The sequence below is a fragment of the Sorex araneus genome, chromosome 1, assembly GCF_027595985.1.
Source record: "Sorex araneus isolate mSorAra2 chromosome 1, mSorAra2.pri, whole genome shotgun sequence".
In the NCBI taxonomy this organism is placed as follows: domain Eukaryota; kingdom Metazoa; phylum Chordata; class Mammalia; order Eulipotyphla; family Soricidae; genus Sorex; species Sorex araneus.
This window is the reverse complement of record NC_073302.1, coordinates 431,848,268-431,871,855: the sequence shown is the minus strand read 5'-3', so window position 1 is coordinate 431,871,855 and position 23,588 is coordinate 431,848,268. Positions and strand designations below refer to the sequence as shown.

Genomic DNA, 23,588 nt, shown 5'->3' with positions numbered 1-23,588 from the left:
CAACGGGATGACAGTGATATAGTGAGAGAGAGAGAGAGAGAGAGAGAGAGAGAGAGAGAGAGAGAGAGAGATATCTCTTATATTGGATAAACGGGAAATATAATAAGGGAATAACAAGCAATCAAGGTCATTGGAACTGATGATTTCACCATAAAACTAAGCTTACGAGGGGCCAGGGGAGGTGAGTGGGGGCGGAAGGCAGTGGGGGAGGGAGGCGGGTTCTCTGTTCCTGGTGTTGCAATAATGAATGCAGGGAAACCATGATTGACACTATTGTAAATCCTGGCACCTCAATCAAAAACGTTTAAAAAATGTTTTTAAAGAGGAAAGAAAGGAAAGGGGCAAGGAAGGATGCAAGGACACCTGACAATTGGGTTCTGTTTTTCAAAATTAGACGATCTGGCCCCAGCGCGGTTACTGTCTAAATCACTGGTTTTCAGCCACCAGTCTGGGGGTCAGAGCCCATCAGCAAGTGTAGAACGGTTGAAAACATACTGAGTTTGAGTCAGTAGAGCAGTATGAAGACAGGAACTGGTCCTCGGGTGGGAAACGGCTGAAAAACAGCGCAGTCCATGAGACTCCCAGGATGGAAGACCGGCTCCCAGTGGCTCAAACACCCAGTCTGCTTAACTCTCCCTCGTGTGATCCAGCAAGCACCCCAGGCCTGAAAATTGAGAAGGCCTTATATCGAGGAACTAATACTAAGGAAGATAGCACATAAATGCAAAGATAGCACAAAAGTAACTTGAAGAATCTTGGAATACAACCAAACCTATCTTGGTACACACACACTTTTGAAAATTCATGAACTTTTGGGGCTTTGGGGCTTCAGCCTTGAAAGAGACAAGTGCCCTATGGCCACTCTGTGGTTTGGACTTGTATTTATGGATGAATGACGGTTAGGATCCTCTGGGGAACCTCTAAGATGAAAATAAACTGCAATAAAAGGAACTGTGAAAAAATGGAACCCACCCCACCCCCCAAAAGGGGTGGGGGACTTTGTGGATGAAGATAACAGAGTCCACACTCACCTAACACTCAATTAGAATAAGAAAGGAGGGGTCATCTGGTCTTATGGAAACAATCTCACTTGAGTTGTCATTCAGAGTTGATATGGTCCTCTTAAACGTTGCTAATATGACTGTGTCTTTTCTTCTCCCAGTCTCATTACATTCAGATGCCAGGGCTAAGCAGAATGTAGAGCATTGTAATTCTGAATTCTGCCTTTATTAGATTCAGGTATATAAATGGCATCCCAGTGAGCATGGTGAATTTTGATCATTATTTCTCCACTCAAGTTGTGTTCGTCTTCCTGCTGAGAGGATGATCACTGAGTTTTACCCCCAGCTCAAGGGACCTATTATTTATTATATTACATTTTGCGGTGTGGAGTAAATAAATAGCATTAAAGTGCTAAACTCATTCACGGAGACAAACTGTATTCATAAACTGGAGAAATTCCTTAAATCAAGGCTCCGCTGCTAATAGGCTCTTCATAAGAATGCAAAGACCATTCATTGCAATATGGCAGCAATAAAGGGAGGCAGCTGAGTTAACACACGGAAATATTAGAAGGCAAACACTGAGGCAAGGGCAGAATAACTGGCATATAACCACCTTGTGAGGTTAAACACACAAACTCACTGAGTGATGTGGCATTTTCATGTAACTCAATGGTAAAAATGTGCACCCTCAGAATAATATAATTATCTAATCAAAGAATTGAAAATACTCAGCATATAAGTAAATGCACAAAGAATGAAGCGACTCTGACACTTGCCTTAGCTGCGCCTTAATTACTCTGCGTTTTGTCTTAATCAGCGTGTCTTTATATTAAAAGCCCGTTCGGCTCGAAACATGTGTGCATTTGTCTTCGGTATTACGTATAATCCTCTTGTCGTTTTCATCACTGATTTTAGGGTTTCATGCAACTGCTTTTGGTATCAGCTTTTGACGGCAAAAGATTTTCTAGCTACCAGTCCTTTGGGAATTTCCTTCCCCATCCTCATGTGACTTTTAATCGTGGAAGGCAAGCTGCGACTCTGTATTTTTAACTTGGCAGATTTAAACTCAGTGGAGCTTGCGAGTGACACGGATTCCAGGCCTCCCTTGAACTTCTGAAGAAAACGTTGCCCTGGATCGGAAGGGTCGGGTCCCATACCATCCCTGCATCTGTTCCTCCCCCCACAGTGCTCTAGCAACGCTTCCAGCCTGACTGGGAGGACTTACACAACAGGAATTACAGTGACTTTTCAGTGTCATTAAGTGTGTTCACTCAGGCAGCGCAAAGGAAGGAGGGAAAAGGAATAATCACAGTTGCTACCCAAAATCATGCTTCCAAAGACGAGCAGGAAACCATAAGCGAACACAGAAGAAAGGAGAAAAGAAAAGCTTGCTGTCTCTCTGTTTCTAGGGATTTTTCTCCCCACAAACTGGAGTGGCAGGCCACTGTGCATTGAGGTGGCAAAAGGAAACAAAAGCAGAGTTCCAGGAGGAAGGGAGAAATTCTAATGAGCGCCACACTTCAAGGACAAAGCAAAGCAACCATGTGGGTGATCAGACAGTACAATGTGTCAGACCAGATACATAGGAGCAGCTGAAGTTTTTCCACACAGAGAAATCAATGGAGACAAGAACTGGAGAAGAAGTGCTGATGGCGGGATTGGTGTGGTATTATTGCATACCTAAAACTCAACTGTCAGTAGCTTTGTAAATCATGGCTCTTTAATTAAAAACTTAAAAAAAAAAAAACAAAAAAAGGAAGATGCAAACTCAAGAGAAAAGGCAGGGGAAAGAATGCTGATGGTCAACACTCAAAATCCAGAGGAAGCACACAAAAAAAGAGAAGCTGAGAAAAGGGCAAAAGGAAGTTAGGTTGAGGTACCTATAATTCACATCAGTACTTCGGAAATTTGGAACAGAGCCAAGAACCTCTTCACAGCGTTACCCAGGAAATGGTTCACTGGATCCAGTTGACAAAGGCCAAGAGGAAAGCAAACTTCCAGCCTCACTCTCCAGGAGTTCCATGAGAAATCCCTTTAATGACTATACACCAGAAAGGCCAAAAGGTGAGGGAGAGAGGACAAGTCAGACCAGGCAAGCAATCGGCTCTGCCACTTCACTCTCTGAGATCTGAGATGCTACTCTACACTGGCTTCCCCAAACTCCTGTCCACCGAGAACTGAGCAGGAGAGCTAATGGTGGGGCGGCCACAGTGGAGGAAGGGCAGTACGCCCAGTTTGGGATTTTATAGGAGGTATCTCTGACATCAGGGCATTAAGTAAAAGAATGTATTTCCTGAAAACAACTTAGTGAAAGCCAGCAGTGATCTACTACCCTTTCAACAGTTTCCATTTTAAAAATAATTATAGAGCAACAAGTATTTGCTAGGCTGGGAGAAGAGTCGACTCCATAGTAAGTGACAGACTACAGCATTTCAAAGAAGCATCAGACACAGCCTTAAAAACACGTTACACATCCATTCGGTTTCTTGGAAACCATATTCCCTTGGCCTTTCCCTCCAAATCCCTTCCACTTCTTTTCAAGCCACTCTGGGTGGATGCTTTGTAGCTTCCTAACCTCGACACTGGAGATCTTAGCATCCGGATGCTTTTTCCTTCCTTACCTCTGTGCCCTCCTCAGTGAATTTTATCCACCTCCTGCATAACACTGGAATGCTGGTGGCTTCCATAATTGTATCTGTCTTCCTATGTGGACCACTATAATAAGGCTATTCAAATGGAAATCTTTACATTCTCATTTAAAGGAGTGAACAGTAAAATATTCAATCAATGCCACAGTAGCACTATCCACATTTTGAGGGCTGAATATCTAAGTGGCTCAAGTGGATGGTGAAGTTATATAAAGGGTTTCTGCTGGGGCCCAAAGGGTCTGCAAGTCTAGTGCCCACTTCCACGCCTTAGATTCGAGCCTTCAATGAGACACTCAACATATTACACTTGGTTATCAAATAGAAATCTTGTATTTTTAGCATCTCCCAAACGGAATGTATGATCATTCCGCTGAACTCTCCCTCTTCCATTGCTGGACACTGCTCTTTACCCTTCCTTCCTTTTTCTCTCACACCCATATTCAGCCCTGTGGCGAATGTTTCTGCTGTATTACAAACGTGGCCAGCTCTCACTCAACTAGTACCCATGTTGTTCAGGTCATTGTTGCCACCCTGTATCATTATTGTGTTTGCTTTCTTGGGCCACACATGGCTGGTTCAGGGGACACCCCTCCTGGTGGGGTTCAGAGGACCACGTCACGTTGGGGTGACATGAACCCAGGACTCCAGGACCTAAGCCTGTGCTCCGGTCCTTTGAGCCGTCTCCACAGCCCTTACCCTGCTAATACCTCTCCCCTACAAACATGTTCTCCATAAGGCAAGTCAAGTAAAATTTCAAAGAACAATCCGGAGCTGGAGAGGTAGTACAGGGGGAAGACACATGTGGCTAACCCTAGTTCCATCCCTGGCACTGCACAGGGTGGGTCCCTCCGGCAGAGCCAGGACTCACCCCAGAACACAGAGCTGGGAGTAGCCCCTGAGCTCTGAAAGGTATAACACATCCCCACAAAAAAAGAAAGCTAAATCAGATGCCAGCACTGTAGCACTGTTGACCCATTGTTCATCGATTTGCTCGAGCGGGCACCAGTAATGTCCCCATTGTAAGACTTGTTGTTACTGTTTTTGACATACCGAATACATCACGGGTAACTTGCCAGGCTCTGCCATGCGGGCGGGATACTCTCAGTAGCTTGCTGGGCTCTCCAAGAGGGATGGAGGAATTGAACCCAGGTTGGCCATGTGCAAGGCGAATGTCCTACCCGCTGTGCTATCAGATGATGAAAACTCAAAACTCCAGGGACTGGAGAGACAGATTGGGTTAAGATATGTGCACCGACTCTGTCAGATCCCAGTACCCTATACTGTCCACCCAAGCACTGCGGGCACACCACAGGTTGAGGTTCAAAATGTTCAGCTCATGCATGCACATGTGCATGCACACACACACACACACACACACACACACACACACACACACACACACCCGTTATTCCTGACTGACTCCCCAATAGTTTCTTCCTCTCCGGGGTTCTGGCCACCTTACTATCTTGTGCCCATCACCTCACAAGGTGTGTGGCCTCCCCTCTGCCACCCTTTCTTCCTTGTTCCTTGGCTTCTGGACTCAGCACTTGCTCTGTCTGAAAGCTGTCTGTCCATCTCTCACATGGTTGCTGTCTCTGTATCTGCTCCTCTCTTGGCTGGGGCACACTCTCTGTAACTCCTTTTTGTTTTGCTACCATAAGCGAGCTACTTCATTCACTCATTCACTTGTTGTCTGACTTTCCCATTAGAATCTAAGCTTCATGAAAGCAGAGTGCGATTTTTTTTAAAAAAACAAATAAATAAAATTAAAAGGGCTCATCATCAGTGCTGAATCAATATCTGCAATAATATAAATAAATAACTATCTCTGTGGTAGATTCCCTAAGGGAGGAAAGTCTAAGAATTTGCCCCACACTCATTCAAACCATTCGCTAATTAAGACCCAACCTCAATCAACGAATATTCTTCACAAGTACGGAGACATTCCGGAGAGCCTTCCGGTAATAAGATGGCCTGTGAAGAAGCAAGAACAGGAATCTAGGGAGAAGGGGATTCTGCCGTCTCCCGCTCCCAAGGAGGTCGTGCATGCGGCACCTCATCCTTAGGAGTTTCTACAAACACCCGCGGAGCCAGACTGTATTGTTTGATTTCTCTGCCAGCTTGTTAGCAACAGGCCCCGAGCACACAGTCAGAAATGGAATCAAACTGAAACAAAGCAAACATTTGCGGGGCCCGTGGTAACTGCCAGGACCTTTCCCATAAATCATCGGATCTGACACTGAGAACAGTGCTGCCAGCAAGTTATTATTTGCCCCATTTCACAGGTGAAGAAGCAAGTTGAGATGATTAAGGAACTTGCCCAAAGTCACAAATCTGGGCAGGCTGGAATTTTCACCTAAATGTGACTCCAAAAACTCTGAGGCCTGTGACCAGTTAGCACAGCGACTGAGGGCATCACTCTGCTTAGCGACGCACAACACCAGCCTCCAAAGCCCACACAACGGACACACAGAAACCACCCATGCTACTTCCTCATGGTTTTAATGTTTGTTGGGAATCAGTGTTGCCGAGAGCCCAGATAACCACCAGAGAACCAGGCCAAATCTCAATCAAAGCTTGTCTAAAAAATAAAACAAGGGGGCTGGAGACATAAGACAGCAGGTAGGGCTCTTGCCTTGAATGTGGCCAACCAGGGTTCAACCCTAAGCACCACATATGGTCCCTGAGCTCCACCAGGAGTGATCCCGGAGCACAGAGTCAGGAAAGCATCCTAAGCACTGCAAGGTATAGCCCCGACACCAAAAAATAAATAAATAAAAATAGTAAAATGTAAAACCAGCTTCCAAAGCAGCCCCTTAGCCCTCAAATCTCACCGCTAGAAAATTTAATTTTTTTTTATCAAAAAGAAAATAGCCAGATGAAATGAAATATTTTGATATAAAAATGTACTGAAAAAAGATGTTCCTTAGATGTTCCTCAGACATGGAATCACTTGGTGACCCTGAAGGTTTCAGTGAACTCAAGGTATTCTCTGAATTCTGGAGAATTTTGCTTCATCAGCTCATACTCTTGCCCCTTTTTCCAACCAGTCTCTTACCCCAATGACACACATTATATTTTAGATAAAATTCTACCTTTGTCTGTGCTCTTAGGGGCGGGAGTGTGGGGGATTGAGTCCTGGACCTCACCCACTGAAGGCATGTGTTCTACTTCCTAGCTTAGATTCCCAGTTCTCAAATATCTAGCTTTTAAAGATACACATTTCTACAATATTCTTGTGCATTCAACAAAGGTCATGGAATGAACAAGCTTCTTCATTCCGTACAATGTGATAATGTTTATTTGCTTCCTCAGATCTAAATGTCCACGCTAGCTAGTACACTTTCTGGTCATTGTCATTAAGTCACATGTTCTGGTGCATCAATGAGGTGGTGATCTCCCTTTCACCCCCCTGCCCCATAAGGCAACTCAGCTTAGTCAAGGGCTTAGCATGGCTTCTCTTCTTGCCTGCTGCTAACCTCCACCCCCTGACGGCCCTGCCCAACACTGTGAGGCGAGAGCAGGCCCTGTCACCAGGCAGCCTCCCTGTCAACACACCGTTTTGGGGGATGCCACCAAACTACCTCTGCCTTACCCAACTAGATCCCCTCCCATTCCACAGCCTCGGCAACTAGAGACACCACTCACTCTGACACTTCCGGTCAGGGTCTCCTGGATTCAGAGAGGAATCTGTGTTAGTGGGATGGAGGAAGAAGAAGAGAAAAGAGGGAAGGTTGATTGGCCCTTTGCAGAAAGAAGAGGAGGGATGCATCCAATATGCCTCAGTAGCTAGCTGGGGAAAGTAGGAAGAGTACAGTCTAGAGACCCTACCTCCCCTGCCCCCTCCAAAAAAGGGAAAGTGATTCTCTAGCACCGAACAAGAGGGACCCTTGCAGTCCCTTCTCATGCCAAATTCCATCATTACTTCTACTTCAGCTGCCTCACAATAGAACTACCAACCCCCCCCACGCTTTCTACCACTGACCCCCAGAAATTGCCCGTCATCACCTGGTTTTCTCAAGAAAGCAACTGCAGGGCCGTGGGCTTGGCAAATAGCAAGGCAGGCTGAAGATGATGTTCTAGACTGGATGGCATGAGCTCTGGCTTCGTCTCACGAGCACAGGCCAACACTGCGTCTGAACGTCTACGGCTCATTCCCCGTCTTAGTGAGAAAGCTGCTTCCAGAATCTCAATGCAAACACTAAATCAATTCCCAGAATAGATGCATTATATTTTAGTTACATCTGAGAAAGTTTCAGTAGAAACTAGAGATATGTTATGGAGGAGACTGTTTTTGCAGAGCTCGGCATCAAATAAGATGATTTCTCTAAGAAAATCCATTCTGAGTTCCAAACAACTGGCTTACAAATGAACCAAGTATATGGACCACAATCTATTTACACATATAAAACTTTACGGTTATGATGCTTCTGGGTATCCAGTTATAGAAAAGCTTCAGGAAAAATAGGTGTTTTGGCAGATGACTATAAACATGACCTCAAGATGCCCACAGACTATCACACTTGCATGAATACATTTTTATTTGACTTGTATGCATTTATGGAATACACTTATGAGAAAAGCAGGGCTTTTCTTATAATTTATTTAACCTTCCTACATTTAATGGTTTTTATTCCCCTGCCTGTATTTATTATATTTCCTTTGGGAAAAAAAAAACCCGCATTCACAATATGACCTAAAGAGGAGTTCTGCAATGCATCAGAAGTAATGAGGTACTCACTCTGTTTGACTGGGGTGTACATGGAGAACAGGAGGGCTGGTCCCCCAAGTGCCTAAAACAGTACTTGGCTATTTAGGAAAAAGCCCCTTAAAATGTGACGGGCTGCAAAAGGAGAGGGGAAGAGAGGGGAGAGAGGGGAAAGAGTGGGGGGGGAGAGAGAGAGAAAGAGAGAGAGAGAGAGAGAGAGAGAGAGAGGGAGGGAGAGAGAGAGGAGACAGGAGACAAGAGAGGGGAAGGGGGAACTGCCACAGAGGCAGGCTAGGGGCACAGGTGGGGTGAGGAGGGATACTGGGGACATTGGTGGTGGGAAATGTACAGTGGTATGGGGTGTTGAGCATGAACGGCTTTGTAACTGTGTATCTCATGGTGATTCAACAACAACAACAGCAGCAAAGAACATAATGGGCTGAATGACTGATGAGGAAATGATGATGAAAACAATTGCTGGCAAATTCATTTATTTTGTGGGAAAATAGTGAAGAGCATTTGATGGCAAAGCCTAACTGATGGCAGAGGGTAGTTAATCAGGAGTCTGTACCAATGGGTTAGAGGGGGATGCTGGAGCTCTGTGGGTGTTAGACGTTGGAATTCTAAGGATCTGAAGGAGGAAGTTTCCTTGAGTATCACTGGAGCTCAAACACAGTGTAATGAAGAGTCAAGCAACTTGGCTGCCTTTTCAAAGTGCCTCTGACCGACTCAACTATCCGACATAAGTCATCGACGCTTTCTACACTGGTTTCAATTTCCTCTCAGGTTGACTCTCGGATCCAGATGATTTTTAGCCTGAGTCAGACCAGTTGCTAATCTCTCGCAGTGTTACTTCAATGCATAAAAAAACGCAGGTTATGGATAAAGTGTGAGCGGTGAGTGGCTCTGCCTTCCCCGCACAGGTCACTACCCAATTTACGAGAGGAAAGGACACTTTGACAGAGTGACGAGACAGAAGGTCTAGTGTGAAAGATGGCTTATTGGGGCACTGTTACTGCTCATGCGGTAGTGTACAGGGACAGTGAGGAATGGCCATGTCAGTTGTGGGCTAGAGAACACAAGCACCGAGCTCTTGTTCACCTCTGCCCAGAATCAAAGGGCACAGATGCCAGCTGCACCTGGAAATTCCCAGTAAACAGTGGAAAGACTTTGAGTCCCACAAGTAAAGAAAGTTGTTTTAACATCAAGGACACACAAAAGGTAGAATTACACAACTAGTTATAGTTGTGGTAGCACTGTAGCACTGTTGTCCCATTGTGTATCAATTTGCTCAAGCGGGCACTGGTAACATCTCCATTGTGAGACTTGTTGTTACTGTTTTTGGCATATCAAATATGCCACAGGGAGCTTGCCAGGCTCTGCCATGCGGGCAGGATACTCTCGGTAGCTTGCCGGGCTCTTCGAGAGGGACGGAGGAATCAAATCCAGGTCGGCCTCATGCAAGGCAAACGTCCTACCCACTGTGCTATCACTCCAGTCCAACAGTCTGACAGTGCTACATAGTTGTGGTATTTATACCTAACAGTTTTTAGTACTTTGAGAGTACTTACAAGAACCTACTCAATGAGTTCATTAGAACAAAAAGGCTTCTCCATTCACACACTGCATCTGTGCCAGGACAACTTCAGGCATTCTGCAGAGCTGGGTGACTCCACCTGCAAACACCCAGAACCTGGAAGCAGGACTCCTCCTCAGAGGAGTTCGTGAAATATCCAAGTCCATATTAAATTCTGGGACTCCACACCAGGCTGTTTCACTTGGGGCACCGCAGAGGGGGGCAGGTGAGAACCCTCCCCGCCCCAAGGGACCCAGTCCCGGCAGCCAACCTCCACTACCCAACCGCCACCATGCTCCAGGCCTCTTTCCAGACCACACGGCCACAAAGTGGCCACACGACACATTATAAGACACTTCCTATCCATTTTCCATAATTACCACACTGTATTTGATGGAGTTCCGACAGTAGGCAAGAAATTATAGAGTAATACACACACACACACACACACACACACACACACACATCCCTCAGAGAGCCCGACAGGCTACAGAGAGTATCCCGCCTGCACAGGCAGAGCCTGGCAAGCTACCTGTGGTGTATTTGATATGCCAAAAACAGTAATAATAGGTCTCATTCCCCTGACGCTGAAAGAGCCTCCAATCGTTGGGAAAGACAAGTAAGGAGAGGCTGATAAAATCTCAGGGCTGGGAGAAATAGAGGCGTTACTGGTGTCCACTCTAGTAAATCGAAGAACAACAGGATGACAGTGATATTAAATTCTGAGCAGCTGGAGGAAAAAGGAGAACGGAGTAAGAAAATGCGTGTGGCCAAGGATAATGTTCAACCACAACACAGCAGCTTTTTAGGGAGTGTCAAAGAGGCTGTTCCGTGGGATATGCTCCCCACTCAGTAAGGGAAGAAGCCAGCCACAAAGTCTACTACACTTTGATGAGGTTTGCGCAAGAATGCTGCAAACCTGAATGAAAAAAATTGATGAAAAAAATTGCCCCCATCCTGGGGCGCAATGGACACTAGCAGCCAATATGTCCAGCAGGGTCCATAACCAATCCATCCCACCCCCTTAGGGTCTCGGGGCCTCAATTTCTCTGCCTACAAAATAAACAAATATTTACTGTAACATAAAACAGGTCTCCGCCTGCACTGAGAAGTGAAGAAGCTTAACTTACATTTCAGAAGCACTTGGGCAAAAGGTCCCCTGAAGGACTGGGGTGCCAATCATCACCCCCTCACAACTGCCGGGGCCCTGGACATATCAGAAAGGCAGAGCACCAACTCCCTGAGTTTCTTAGGCTTCCTGTCCCGGGAGGAGGCATACTTTTTAGAAAGCTGCCCCGTTCTCAGTTTCTTAAGAGTACGGAGAGGAAGAGGAACACTGCTAAGGCGTTACTGCCCAGGCTAGCTAAGTTTGCACTGATTGGTATTCATCAAGATTCCCTATATGAACCAATTCCCTTTGTTAATTGCTGACAAACACGTTGGCCCTCAAAGTTCGGCGAACTGCAACGCTTTCCTGAGAAGAGCTAAGTTATAATAAAGCGGCTTAAAAAGAGGAAAAGGTTCAGAACGGGGTATCCAGCAGCGCTCTGGGAACGAAGCCTCCTTGGATTGGGATCTGGAGCATGGAGGCTGGGCAATCCATCCATCAGACTGCACGTTCCTTGGGAGCAGGGATGGTAGCGATCACTCTTCCATTCGTGGCGACTGGCACGGGGTCTGGAATACATTAGGCCCTGAGCAAAGATGGGAGGGGGGGAGGAAGGAATCGGGGAGCGGCTGGGGAAAGGACGCATAAATTCCCACGTCTTGGTGTTTGATCCAGCAATAATCAAAACTTAACCAACTGCAGAGAGGCGAACAGTAAGGACCCAGCCGTTTGTAAACTGCTTGAAGGAAAGGTCTTCATTCCTATCAGCCCTTACACCTCTGAAAATAGAAGAGGGGGGTTGAACGTAGAATCTGTATATTCTAAGGAAAATGTCCACGAGCTTAATAGATGGTGTGGCTATCCATCTCTGCACCGGTCACCCCCCATCCATTCTGGAGAAAAATCATTGCCTCCAACATCATACACTAAAACAAATTTATAAATGTTAATAAAATTTTTAAAAGGTCAGGTCACCGTTTCCTGTAACGTATGTCAGTGGGAACCCAATATATCTCAGGAGCAGGTCACGGGCAGGACAGCCATGACATTAACGGATGGAGAAAATGGAATTTCTTCTCTTTTAAAATTAGTTAACCATCTCGTCTGTCTGTCTTCCTCTTGGCTCTGCCAGCTCTGGAGCGAGCACTGTAACCAGGGAAATTTATTGAAACATCCCACTAAATCAATAAGGCAGAGCACTCCACTTCACAAGGAGGCTGTAGAAGGAATATGTGTGCAGAAGCTTTCGGGGAGGGGGGGTGGGGTGGGGGAAGGAGAATGACCCACACTCCTAGCACTTGCAAATTTACTAGATTAGACAGCAAAACTAGGATCTCATGATGTGCCTGTGATCCTCTCTTCTTAGGTTAAATTTAGAGAAAACTCCCCTACTTAAGAACTGAGCCGGGGAAACGACAAACAAAAGTGAGGTTTCTAACTGGATTAGCAGAAATGACTTTGGATGAAAGCAATAAAACCGAATTTATAGAAAACAGTCCAACCAGGGTTGTACTTAGTAACAAATGGAGATGCTATTTTTTGGGTTGATCATCCAAGGAGGTTCAGGGGGCGGGAAGGAAATGTGTTGTCAAATAACTCTGCGGTTTGGGGTGAAATATGCCCTGAATAGCTGAGAAGCCAACACCGAAGACACAGGCCATGCAAGTCACACTGGCATTCCGAAGACATTTCCTTCCTTCCTTCCTTCCCTCCCTCCCTCCCTCCCTCCCTCCCTCCCTCCTTCCTTCCTTCCTTCCTTCCTTCCTTCCTTTTCCATTGCTTCCTTCCTTCCTTTCTTTTTCCTTCCTTCCTTCCTTCCTTCCTTCCTTCCTTCCTTCCTTCCTTCCTTCCTTCCTTCCTTCCTCCTTCCCTTCCTCCCTCCCTCCCTCCTTCCTTCCTTAAGTTCTAGGCCAGATCATTCAATGTTTCATTCGATAGATAATTCAAGCTTAGCAATTATTTAGTTCTATAATTAAAGGGAGCCTTTAAGATCAACCGGCCTAACATCCACATTGGCATCCGTAATTTAAATATTTACAGTAGCTCACATACCACATCTATACACATGGACGTGAACCTCGCCAAAGACAATGTGCAAAGGAGAAAGTTCACAGATTGACCCAGGACCGCACAGTTGATAGGTGGGAAGGAGTCAGATGGGAAGGAGAGAAGCAGAAAAGCATGCAGTTGCTTAACTTAAAATAGGAACGGGACTATCAAGGAGCCCAGAGCCATTGTTTAGTGGGGAGGAGAGCATGCTTCCTTCACGTGCTGACAACCTGGGTTTGACCCTGGGTACCCCATATGGTCCCTTGAGCATGGCCAGGTGTGGCCCAAAACTAAAATGAATGACACTGTTTAGCTGTTTTTCTTAAAAAAGAAAGGAGAGAGAGAGAGAGAGAGAGAGAGAGAGAGAGAGAGAGAGAGAGAGAGAGAGAGAGGGAAAGACAGACAGAGACAAGAAACAGAGAGAGAAAGACAGACAGACAGAAACAAAGAGAGAGACAGAGAGAGAAAGAGAGAGAAGGAAAGTAACTGCATAGAGTCAGGCTGGGGGAGGGGAGTGGCGGGAGGGAAACTGGGTCATTGGTGATGGGAAATGGACACTTGCAGAGGGACAGGTTTTGGATCATGAGCAGCTTTGTAACTGCATCTCACAGTGACTCAATAAATAAATATGTAGCATGCAAAAAATCTTTTAAAAAGTCACATGACTAATTCTATGTTGATTTTATGTTGAAGTAATATATATACGTATATATAAGATTGACAGTTGGTCCATATTTAAAGAAAAGTTTAGAAAATTTGAAATTTTTCAGATCTGGGAGATACACAATAATTGAACATAAGAATAAGAGTTTAGGGGGCCGGAGAGATAGCACAGCGGGTAGGGCGTTTGCCTTGCACGTGGCCGACCTGGGTTCGATCCCCGGCATCCCATATGGTCCCCCAAGCACCGCCAGGAGTAATTCCTGAGTGCAAAGCCAGGAGTAACCCCTGAGCATCGCTGGGTATGACCCCCCCCCAAAAAAAAGAATAAGAGTTTATAAGTTTTTTTCCTCTTAGTTCTTATAGATTATACTAAGTACATGAGTTTTTATTTTATTTAATTTTTTTTAATGAATGACAGTGAGATACAATTAGAGACTTACAACTTTTCGTGATTATGTGTCAGTCATACAATGATTGAGTACCCATCCCTCCACTAGTGCCCATTCTCCACCACCAATGTTTTCTGAAGTAATATTTTTGGTTAAATAAAGCGGGTAGGGCATTTGCCTTGCACATGGCCGACCTGGGTTCGATTTCTCCGTCCCTCTCAGAGAGCCCGGCAAGGTACTGAGAGTATCGCGCCCGCACGGCAGAACCTGTAAAGCTACCCATGGCATATTCTATATGTCAAAAAACAATAACAACAAGTCTCACAATGGAGACGTTACTGGTGCCCGCTTGAGCAAATCGATGAGCAATGGGACTATAGTGCTACAGTGCTATTTTTGCTGTTTTCATAGAGGCTGCACCAATTTATATCTCACTGTGATTCAATAATTTTTTTTTTTTTTAAAAAGATGCATGTGCTTTCAAGAAAAGAGACGATGAGGAGATAACCGGGAGTGCACAGAACCTGGCCTGCGGGCTGTGTCTCTGCATCTGCAGATGCAGTTCTGTTTTGCTTTTTCATTACCATGATCAAAAGGGAAAACTCCCCACCTCACACGACCAGCAGCCTACCGAGAGCCATTCTGTCACAGGCCATTAGTGCTCATCATTACACGGCTTAATGCAGTTGTCTGTTCCCTTCAGTGCACTCTGCATAGATTTATCTTCGGCTAATGCAGCAGAGGCTCGGGGAACCGGCAAAGGTCTCTGGGTGCGCTGGCCTCGATGGGGTGGCATCTGAAAGCAGGCTGGGCCAAAGCCACCCTGCGGAAGCCAAGATGGTTCTGCAGGCTTTTTTCTTGCACACTGGCGAGAGGAGCCGTGGCTCGCTCAGAGAGGAAGGTCCGGCTACTCAGCGGCGCCTTTGTTCACGGGTGGGAAACTGTGATCTCGGGGGCTGGTGCTCCGAAAAGCAGAAGGATAAGATTTCTCGCAGACACAAAGGCATGGCCAAGCCTGACTCCAGTGCTGAAGGTGGGGCCCGGAAACTTCACCCACTGGGTCAACACACACTGGCTGAGAAGCCAGGCATAGTCCGCCAGTGACAGGAAACCAACAAAGAACCAAACGAACAAACCCTCCCACTTACATCCTTACTGGAGACGGGCAAGACTAAGCCAGGCAAAACGGGTAAGTGCGGAGGCAGCAGGAGAGCGCTCAGGGCGCTGTGAACACACATTTCTGCATGCAGAAACCAGAGTTCTTTCCTGGTACCATGTAGTCCACCGAGAACTGCCAGGAGTGACCCCTGAAGATCAAGCCCAGGATAGCCTGGACATCACCGGAAGTGCCCCCCCACAACAAAAAAACAAAATAGCAAATAGATGAAGGTCTGTAGGGGTGGTAAGGGTGATGGGGGGGAATGGGGCGTGAGGCATTGGATCATTTTTTCGCCCAGGAGAGCAGGGAAAGCTTTGGTCCAACTTTCAGAGTAGAGTAACGGAGGAGACTTAAAGGAACGCATACATAAAAGCAGGCGGGCTCCCCCCTGACCTCCTCTATCCGGGATGACACTCGCCCCTCTGCCATTTCATCGCTCTCAAGCACCCTCCCCATCGCAAACACACCAGGGCTCCCTCTTGAGTCTGAGGCACCTTGAGTTCAAATCCCAAGTTCCCCATCTACCATCCAAGCTTCAAGAACTCAATACTCTCTCCTCACATTCTTGACTTTTCACCTCCAAGGGTTGTGCAGAGACACACGGCAGGCCAAGGACAGTAGGTAGGACACAGCGAGCACTCAAAGGGCAGTTGCCGGGGCTGGAGCGATAGCACAGCAGGTAGGGCGTTTGCCTTGCACGAGGCTGACCCGGGTTCCATCCCTGGCATCCCATATGGTCCCCTGAGCACTGGCAGGAGTAATTCCTGAGTGCAAAGCCAGGAGTAACCCCTGAGCATCGCTGGATGTGACCCAAAAAGCAAAACAAAGCAAAACAAAACAAAACAACAGCAACAACAACAAAACTAAAAAACCAAAGGGCAGCTGCCTCCCGCCAGGCCCTGGATGTATGGTGGCAGGCAGCTGTACTCTATCACCCTTTCCCTTCTTTCCATCTGCTGCTGCCCTCCATGGTGACAAGAGCTTGGTTGTAATCGAGAGAATGGCACTCGCATTGGCTGCCCCAGAGAGGAATCAGGAAAAGAACGGGAGGTAAAAAATTAACAATTAATAAATTAAAGGGAAGGTGCATATGCTGCCCGAACACATGTGTGGCTGCATCTCCCCTCGAGATGAGGACTTTTACTCTTCTGTCTCTAGTGCTGGGGGGTGTGGAGGGGCTCTCTCTGCCTTTGGAGAAGCCCCCATTCTCTTTTGAGCACATTACTCTCACTTTCTCTCCCTCCTTCTCCTTTCAAAACACCTCCAAATTAAAAAAAAATCTGTTTCACATCAAATAAATAAATAAAAGGGAAATCTTCAAGGGCACACACAGGTTTTATGTTCTTCTGATTGGATGCATTGCAGTGCATTCATTAGGTTTGTTGCGTGAGGAAATAGTCTTCAGAATGAATAGTAGAGATAAGTACCAGGAGGATTACTCCACAGTTTGGAAGCCAGCCTCACATGCTGGGGGAAAAAGCAGCTCAGACAGAGAAGGGACCACCAATCAAAGGATGCTAGGTGGGCCTGCTAGGGATTGGAGATGCAGGCTGAAAGTAGACTACAGACTGAACGTGATGGCCACTTCATACCTCTTCTGCAAACCCCAACATCCAAAAGGAGAGAGAGAGCAGGGCGGGGTGGGGTGGAGGGGGCAGGGTGGGGGTGGTGGGAGGGATGCTGGGACCATTGGTGGTGGAAAATGGGCACTGGTGGAGGGATGGTTACTCGATCATTGTATGACTGAAACACAAGCACGAAAGTTTGTAAGTCTGTACGGTGATTCACTAATAATTTTTTTTTTTAAAAAAAGGAAATAGGTTTTTTTCCCAAGGCTTCACGGGAGCTGAGGACAGGGAAGGAGTTTAATGGGGGTTTGCTTCACATGCACGAGTGCAGGTTACAGAGACTTGCCTGGCACCAGAGGCATGAGCAAACCGCACGGCTGAGCCCGAGCAGTCTCTCATGGGTTGAGGCAGAGAGAGAGAGATTGAAACATTGTATGACTGAAACCCGATCATGAACAGCTTTGCAACTGTGTATCTCTCTGTGATTTAATTTAAAAACAAAGTAAAACAAAATAAAACAATACTGATTCACTTAACTGACCATGTCTTTTGATTCTACCAACAACAATCTCTCCGCATATCATCTGCCAAGACCTTTCTGTGTTCAGGTACAATTCTAAGGAATTTGTGTACGGCAGCTCATCTCCTCATAATCCCATTAAACTGCAATATAGGATTCTCATTTTACAGATGCTCAGACTGAGTGGTATCAGAGGTTCCCAGACTAAAGAGGTTGGATTCCAAAGCCTGACCTTTAAGAGCAATTCTGCCTTCAGAGCTACACTAGCTCTCTTACAGTCCTCAGAGTGTTAAGAAACTTGAGGCACATCTCAAAGTTCCCATTAAGCTGTGTCTCTTCTCACAAGACGGGCATTTTATAAACCGATTCACACCGGCATAGGAAGTTCTGGAAGGCCACAGATTTCCAGCGCACGAGTCACTTTTCCTCCCTTCCTTCCCTCTCTCCTCTCTCTCTCTCTCTCTCCCCATTCCTCCCTTCATTGGGCCATTCTAGCACTATGCAGGGTTTACTCTTGGCTCTGTTTTCAAGGATCACTCCTGGCAGTGCTCAGGGGACCACGTGGTGTGCCACAATCAAAATGGTGGGGCCGGGTGCATACGTTTATCCAATCTCTCTGGCCCCTAATAAATTCATTATATTAAAAAAAATCCATCTATTAGAAATCTAATTTTAAGAGTCCTCAAAAGGAAAATTAAAATGCACGATCACCGTGAAGAAATTCATTTCTTCCAATGACTGTCGTTTTCTTTTCCAACTAGGTTTCTTAATGATAATGAAATGTTCTTGCCTCCTAATTCACGCATGCCTGCTGCTACTTGATTTTTTGGTGCCTCGGAATTCTCTGCTGTGCAAGGCTGACCCAGGCTTCTGCCATGTACCGTGTATGTAAGCAGACGAGCAGCTCAGGAAACAAATCATACCATCCTCACTCTAGCTGGTGAGGTTTTTGTTTGGGTCACTTCAAATTCAGCAGGATTTAGAAATGGAAATGAGTTGTCTGGAGTTGACAGTAGGAAAGGGCTCATGAAGTTGGGTTTCTTTGTTTTAACGTTCGAAAAGGCAGGAAAATGGCACTATCCAGGGAATAGGATTCAGCTCTAAGTATTTGCTGAGCTTTGGAGAGTTTACAAGGAATGTGGAGATATTTGCAGAGCTGAAGACCTGAGAGAGAGAGAGAGAGAGAGAGAGAGAGAGGGAGAGAGGGAGAGAGAGAGGGAGAGAGAGGGAGAGAGGGGGAGAGAGAGGGAGAAAGTAAGACTACAGAAGGTATTTATGTTAACCTGTCAGAGTGAAGTAAAAGTTCTAAAAAGGAAAGTTCTAAAGTACACAGCAGAGCATTGTGTACGGGAAGGAATAGGGTAGTCATGCGTATACCCTTCAAAAATACTCTTGAGATACAATTTTACAAAAGTAAGTGTTATCTCTTGATAAGTGGGCAAAACCAACTGTAATGGGCAAATACACAGAAACTTGTATTTTCTTATGGTAAATTCCAGAAGTTTTCCTTTGGCCTTTAGGGGAAAAAAGGTCTGGGAGCTGAGCTAAGGTTCGAGATTTTCAGTGAATTCAGTGTGATGAAGAATCTGAAAAATGATTATCTACTTATGATGTAAAGCATAATTATGGTTAATATTAATAATGCTCTTCCTCTCTGAGGTTTCATTAGAAAACACTGGGCTATCAAAACGAACATGAAAATATTACAAAATGCTCCATCGGATGTGCAAATATTTAACGTCAGCTATCAAAATCCTCAGACATTTTGAATGCTCAAAATATTTTCCTTTATTTTTATGACTAATGTTACTCTCTTTCTCGATCTTATTTCAGTTAGAAAAGTACAAAACTGCAAGCATGGCCATTGCCATGGATTGACTGAAATTTCTAAATATTCTTCATGGAGATTTGTCCTTTTTAGTTTTTTCATCTAGAAAAAAGTAGAAGTTAAAATATTAGTCGAGAAGAGTCTAATTTCTTCTCGAAATTAGAAGGCCTGCACTCACAGATCACTCATAGCAGGGCTCGGGGGACCTTACTGGGTGCCAAGGATTGAACCCGGGTTGGCTGCATGCAAGGTTAGTGCCTTACCTGTAGTACTACCGCTCCATCAACCACACCGCCCCCCCCCCCACCACCACCACCTACCCACCATCAACTTTTAAACAACTGCTAGCCTGGAAGATTTCAGGGCACATGAAAGGGATTTCTATTTTCCATCCATTAAAGTACAAGTAAGAGACAAAAATATCAGTTTGAAGAAAGAGAAACACAGCTCCTAGAAAGAGTCAACTGTGCCAGGCCAGGAGGTCACTAATATTCTTGGGCCGGGGCTGTTTCCTTTTCACAGCCCACTGTCTCTACTTCTCTCCTGGGAGAGGTCTCTTGGAACCGTCTCAGTTTTATCCCCTTCTCCTTTCCCACGTGTGGATCTGTGTCCCTCTTCTTTCTTCCTTAAAAGGTTTCCTTTGTCACTCTCAACTTCTTTCTCTGCTGTGTGGCATCCACACAACTATCTTCTTAGGTGATTTTTCTCCCCCCTTAAATAACTGCTGGACCTAGTCTCTACATGCTAAAAACATGGCATCACAGTCTCTACATGCTAAAAACAAATTAAATGGCATATTTCTCCAAAAATATGTGAACCAAAGGAAGCAAACTGCATTTTGCCCAAATATAGTCTTCACTTTATTTGGGATAATTTACAGAAAAAGAAAAAGAAAGAAAAAAATCTTCCCACTCCCCCACATTCCTTCATTAAGAAAGTGCTAAGTATTCCACAGGCTATGTGCGAAAGGGATAATTAATTTTTTTTATGTAAAAATTTCAAAAGATACTTTTTTGTTTGTTTTTGCTTTTCTTGTGTGTTGGGATATACCGGGGTGTTCAGGGCTTACTGGCGGCTCTGTGCTCAGGGCTTACTCCTGGCAGTGTTCAGGGAACAAATACGGCACCAGGGATTGGCTGGGATCAGCGGAGCATTAGTCAAGACCCTTGATGCTGTACCATCTCTGTTCCCCAAACAGAATTCTTTTTTTTTTTTTTTTTTGCTTTTTGGGTCACACCCAGCGATGCTCAGGGGTTACTCCTGGCTTTGCACTCAGGAATTACTCCTGGCGGTGCTTGGGGACCATATGGGTGCCGGGGATTGAACCCGGGTCGGCCGCGTGCAAGGCAAACGCCCTACCCGCTGTGCTATCGCTCCGGCCTCCCAAACAGAATTCTTATATCGTAAGTGCTCATGTTGTAGTTTTTCATCCCCAGTGAGAATATTTACTGTGGATGCCATAAGGAGGATGGCAGTAATAAAACTTTAACATTAAAGCCAATGACAAGGAAAAGGGAATCAACCGGTTTTTCTGTTGACCGATCTATCAAGTAGTACCCAAGTATGAGAGTTTTTGGAGTTGCAAAACTTTGGAGTTTTGTGATGAGGTCCTTGTGGGCAGTTCTGATATTGAGTGAAAGTCCTGAAAGTAGTATTTAAAATCATCCCAGTCAACAAAAGAGCGGTCCATCTACACCCTATGGTTTGAAGCTACAATAAGATCCAAATTCGTGCTACAACTGGTGCAAAGCGTATTTCTATTTCTTTTATTATAATAACAAAATGGACTGGATCAATAGCATAGCAGGGAGGGCATTTGCCCTGCATGCCACCAACCCTATCGATTCCTCCACTTCTCTCAGAAAGCCCGGCAAGCTACTGAGAGTATCCCGCCCGCATAGCAGAGCCTGGCAAGCTACCCGTGGAGTACCTGATAAGCCAAAAACAGTAACAAGTCTCACCATGGAGATGTTACTGGTGCCCACTCGAGCAAATTGAACAAATTATAATAACAAAATAGTTTTTCAGACTAATGACTTATGATTTTTTTCCCCAAGGATATTCAATTTTTCTTTTCCAGGGAAAGTATGTAGGACTTAGTCAAAGAACCTCAGTGATCAGTCATAATAATTATATTGGTAAAGAAACTCCCTTGGGGCCAGGGAGATAGATCAGAGGGCTAAGGCAGATCCTCTGGGTCTGACTGTGAAGCCCTGAGTTTGAGGCCTACACAGCATCTTACCAGCTGGCCCTCTCTCCACCCACCTAGCACTGAGCTAAGCTGAAGGCTTCCTGGTCCCTCCACACACACCCCCCCCTCAAAATATCCTTTCTCCTTTTTCCAGCTCTTGGGAGACACAAAAAATATTCACTCTAGAAATGAAACTGCACAATTTTGGTAAGAAGACAACTTTTGTTTATTAGCTAAAAATGAACACTTCTTTATTTTGGAGCACAAAATCATCTAGATGAGAACGTTTCCCAGCTTGTCTACCTCTTTATTATTCTACTCCAGTTATTTTACAGAGTAGAGTCAATCCGCCCAAACAGAGAATTTCCACCAGGGTAGGTTATTGATTATATGTTATTATACAATCATAATAATCATTAAAAAACAATGATGAATGCTAGTCCCAATATGGGCTTCAACACAGCATGAGAAGTTAGCCAGAATTACTTGTATAAAAAATCTTAATATAAGCTTGCCTTTCCTGTGCCAAAGTACAATTAGCAGGGTAAGGCACCTTGAAATGGCCACTCCGTTCACTTGCAGTGGCACTAATTAGGTTTTATTGTTTAGACCTTAAGGAGTACACAGATAGGAACACAAACCACATAAAGTTTTGGAGCTATCTGGAAGAAAACACCAATTTGCAGACCCAAAATGAGGCAAAATAGCACTCAAAGACACAATTTTTATTCCAGAAAGAAAATAAGCAATCTCAACTTGCTGCCAGTGGGAGGAACAGCTGAGTCTAAAGCTCCATTTCACAAATTAAATTCTGGCCGCATTTTAATATCAGATCTCATACTTTCCTTCACAACGCCAGGAACACACCGCAGCGCCAACGTTCGCAGTGAAAGCATACAGTATTTAGACAAGCCGAAATTCCTTGGTAATGTTTCCACATAATCATTTCACACATGGCTGCTGATCATGCCATATGAGGAAAATCTCGAAGAGAACATATATGCGGCCCTAAAATTGAGTCACCAAACTGATAAATAATGAGGAAATCATAAAAAAAAATAAAATAAAAGAAGAGTATGTTCTAAGTTGGCTTTGCAGTATTATTAAAGTCTGTTTTGGGAGAGACTGGGATAAGTTTCAAAAGGGGTAGAAATTTCAAAAGGGTAGAAATCTGGAAGACGACCAATTCTTAGAAACATAAACACTTTCTGGCTTGCCTAAAATGTGGAGCCAAAATGATTTTCCCTCATGTATTTATATAATATTTAATGGGGTCTCGCTCATCACCTGTCTCCTCCGTTCTTGGAGTAAATGATTTTTAAAATGATTCATTCTAATAGTTTCCCCCCACCAAACCCACAGCCCTCTTAAGCCACTAATGGGTCATGACAGAGAGAGGCTGGGACACCACCAGAGCTTCCCAGAGTATCCTCTGGCCAAGGGGTAAGGCGTGACCTCACCCAACAACCCCCTTTGACTCCTCTTGTTCAAAAGGAACAGCACAGAAGGTGGTGACTGAAGGTGTTAGGGAGGTTTACAGAGAAGAAAGCCAAGAGAAATCCTATGGACATGGGACCCACCCCCTCCTTCTTCAGAAGCACAATGAGCATGGGAGAACTCGGAGTTATAAATAACTGTGAGTGGTTGGGGGGGCGGGGGGAGTAGTAATGTTTCACACATGGCAGAATCTGGCAGAGTCTATGCTATGGAGCCAGCATTGAAACGCTTAGCTCTCAAATTAATTCCAGTTGGCTGGGATATGAACCCTGTCACATATATTGAAAACTAGATGAAACATAACTAAACGGAATGATAAAGAGCAATGAAAGTGTGCTGGAAAAGTAATCACGAAGCTTCAGGCTTGTTTAATGATTTCGTCAATACTTGGAGGAGAGACAGATTCCACGGGATCCGAGGAAACCTCGCGGGGATTTTGCTAACATTAGGAAGGATTATGCAAAGGGTTTGCAATTGCAGTACTTTTGGGGGAAATTATTGTTTTAAAATAATAAGTCTGAGGAAAACACTGGGCTATGTATTTAAAGCATCAAATGATTTTTCTCTAGATGAGGTATTCTGAGGCTTATCACAATACCAAGATAAATAAATAAATAAAATAAATAAACAAATAAATACAAACCCGGACATGATTCATGGCAATTCACCCTACAGAAAAA

General features: G+C 45.0%; 1 protein-coding gene across 1 annotated transcript in view; it reads right to left on the bottom strand.

The window, feature by feature from the left end:
- The window catches only part of EXOC4 (exocyst complex component 4), an 858,640-nt gene that overhangs the window by 426,326 nt on the left and 408,726 nt on the right, over nucleotides 1-23,588 (bottom strand). The gene's annotated exons all lie outside the window — the stretch shown is intronic.